Below are 3,707 nucleotides of genomic sequence, written 5' to 3' on the forward strand. Positions count from 1 at the left end.
TTTTAAGTCATTGTTGACAATCTTGTGAGGAGTGTGATTCAGATTAATACATCCCAGAGGAAAACTTTACATGTAAATCTTGTGTAGAACGTCAGTGTGACTTCCGTATTCTCTAGCAAACAGTGTTTTGGGGTGGTTTCTCTAACTCCGAAGCTTCAGTTCACTTTGAGCTAAGAATTGGCACAAACACTTCAAAACTGTATATTTAAGTCTCTTTTTGCTCAGCTCCAGACTTTCTCCAGCACAAAGCTTAATCTTTTACAAACTATTAGTCTGTAGGCCGTTTTCACAGGTAGGCATTCATTACCTCCTTTTACATTGCTGCAAGGCATATGGCATAGTAGCATCTAAAGAAAAGATTGCCTCTGTGCAGCATGGCAGACGGAAGCAGATTTCTGAAACCAAAGGGGAAGGTCCAATAATCAAGCAGGTGGTGAATTTCAAGGACTTCTTTTTTTCCCCTCTTAAAGTCTTTCAAAATTTTGCTATTAGAAATAAAGAAATTTAATATTAAAAAATGAATTAACAGTAAATTTCAGACCCAGACAGACAACGGAATGTAAGACTTCCTGCCATCCTCAATTAACCCAGAATAATTCCAGAACAGCACATGATCTAACAGAGGCCCACGTGAATCCAACACTAATGTCCCAGTTCTGTAGAGAACTTGTGTTTCTGAAAGAACAAGCTGTTTGTGAAATAAGGGCATGTGATCTTGAGCACCATGTTTTGGCACATTAAGGGTTAACTCTTGCCTTACTGACATCCGTATTGGGCATAAAGTTAAATGCAGCCCAAAAGCTCCATGCAAAGTGTCATAAGCAGATGGTTAAGGGTTAATGTCTCTTTTACCTGTAAAGGGTTAAGAAGCTCAGTGAACCTGGCTGACACCTGACCACAGGACCAATAGAGGGACAAGATACTTTCAAATCTTGGTGAAGGGAAGTCTTTGTTTGTGCTTTTTGTGTTGTTCGTTGTTCACTCTTGGGGCTAAGAGGGACCAGACGTACACCCAGGCTTTCCCAATCTTTCTGAATCTGTCTTTCATGTTTCAAAATTGTAAGTAATAGCCAGGCAAGGCGGATTAGTCTTATGTTTGTTTTCTTAACTTGTAAATGTGTCTTTTTGCTGGAAGGATTTTTACCTCTGTTTGCTGTAACTTTGAATCTAAGGCGGGGAGGCTGGGGGTCCCTCTAGTCTATATGAATCTGAGTACCCTGTAAAGCATTTTCCATCCTGATTTTACAGAGATAATTTTTACTTTTTCTTTCTTTAATTAAAAGCTTTCTTTTTAAGAACCTGATTGATTTTTCCTTGTTTTAAAATCCAAGGGATTGAGTCTGAACTCACCAGGGATTGGTGGGGGGAAAGGAGGGGGGATGGTTAATTCCTCCTTGTTTTAAGATCCAAGGAGTTTGGATCGGTGTGAAGCCTCTCAAGGCAACCCAGGGAGGGGAAAGTCTGGGGGGAAAAGGAGGGGGATGATTAATTTCTCCTTGTTTTAAGACCCAAGGGGTTTGGGTCTGGGTTCCCCAGGGAAGGTTTTGGGGGAACAGAAAGTGTGCCAGACACTAAATTCTGGCTGGTGGCAGCATACCAGATTTAAGCTAGTAATTAAGCTTAAAAATGTTCATGCAAGTCCCCACTTTTTGTACCCTAAAGTTCAAAGTGGGAGAAAAACCTTGACACAAACAAACTTTTCATGCTGTGTCAGTGACTAAACAAAACTTCTCCAAAGTGCACAAGGAAGTCTTGCCATGGAACTAATATCAGCTGACAAGGCTATGGCCTGATGAAATAGGGACAGACTTTGCTCTGGCTGCAGTTTCTTTTCCTTCACCAATCGTCTTAGACAGTGGTTCAGCTAGCCCCAACATGTTCTTTGCCAGTTTCACGTTTTCTTTCCTTGGTCACTCAGGGCAGTTTATTCCTTGGGACTGCACAGCAGAGTAATTATATACCTTCTCAGGGTACACCTCCATGCACAGAGCTTCCGGTGGAACATCCATGGATGTTCTAAACAAATCTGCTGCCCTGCCCATGAACTATTTACTGTTGCTAGAGGTTTCAATGGCATCAACACAGAAAATCTCAGGCCAAATTCTCCTCCATTATATGTGTGCCTTGTGCTTGAAGCAAGGCCGGCTCCAGGCACCAGCGCAGCAAGCAGGTGCTTGGGGCAGCCAACAGAAAAGGGTGGCACGTCCGGCTCTTTGACAGCAATTCGGCAGCGGGTCCCTCAGTCCCTCTCGTAGGGAAGGACCCGCCGCTCAATTGCCGCTGAAGAGTGAAGTGGCGGTGGTAGAGCTGGAGCCAGTGAGAGGTGGATTTGGTCCTGCTGTGTTCTGATCTTAAATAACAAAATAACATCTTCATTGTCAGAATTCTCTCTGCTCTTTGCACTGCAGGCCATTCGCGACAGGAGGAGAGAATCTTTCCTTTTATATGCTTCTTTATAGCCTCCATCTATGCCTCTGGCATAGGTTTAGGTGAACCTTCCATGCCAAACTCTCCTGGCACTCTGCCCTGTTCCACAAGTTAATACTTCATCTTCCTGCCATTTATGTAATTACTGGAACATGGCCAGAGTGATCTGTTCCATAGGCGAGGGCAGTGCTTTTACTGTTCAGTGTTTCATCTAATTCCAGTAAAATTAAACACAAAAAGACGGCATGTTTTATTGGACAAGGGACATTTCCTTACTGGTGCTGACGTGTCTCTCACCAACTCCTGGGAAGCAGTCAGCTGAGACTTGTTCCATCTGAAGCTCTGAAAGACCAACCCAAGCATCTTGGTTCTACATCCACTCGATGTGGTACATAATGCTAAGCTTTGATTTGGTTATCCCAAATGCATCACCTCCCCTCCACACACAGTGCAGGCTAATTTATGCTTATGACTATGGGCTTTAGCAACTTAAAAAGCAAAGGCTTGCATCCCTTTACTGAATGATAACGAGCAGCCTAACACTGATGACTTTGGAAACACTTCATTCTGATCTGCAGAACCAGACATAGTCCAGAGACATTCGCTACCTGCATCACAAGTAAGGGTCCGCTACCAGCACCATGCATAACATGGGCAACAGCAGGACAAGCTTCCGCCAGTGCCCAGCCTACGTGGCTCAACCCTGACCTGGATATATCATCACTAAAGGTGAGGGAGTAGTTGAGTTGCCATCAGTCTTTGATATCTATGCTTAGACTATTCACAACAGCCCAAATTAAATGCCAAATGTTGTCACTTCCATGACATGACACCGGGCTATTATGTACTAGAAGACCACTAAAACTTAGAACATGCTTTTTCCTATCCCAATTTTGCCTAGCACCCACTGCCTTTAATCAACACCTTCCTAAAAATCTGCTCTTCTCTAAGGCTCCTGGAAAATGTATGTATACCTCGCGGGATCCTCTTCTGTCCCATTTCTTATGTATCAATCTTCAAGAATATAAGGTCTTCAGGGCCAAGGAGTCTCTCTTTTTGTATACTGTGCAGCACAGAGCACAAAGACAATAATGTCCAGCTCATTTCACTTCAGTCAAACAGGACCAACATTTGCCACCACAAACACAGTCTGGACATTGAGATCTAGAGGTGAAAGATTCCATGTCACCATCTATTCCCCAGAGGCATCCAGTGAGTCAAATCCTTCCAAGAAGACTGAAGCCTCATTATTTCTGATGGTAGATGGACCTCAGAGCTAT

This window comes from Chelonoidis abingdonii, chromosome 19 (genome assembly GCF_003597395.2).
Source record: "Chelonoidis abingdonii isolate Lonesome George chromosome 19, CheloAbing_2.0, whole genome shotgun sequence".
Classification (NCBI taxonomy): domain Eukaryota; kingdom Metazoa; phylum Chordata; order Testudines; family Testudinidae; genus Chelonoidis; species Chelonoidis abingdonii.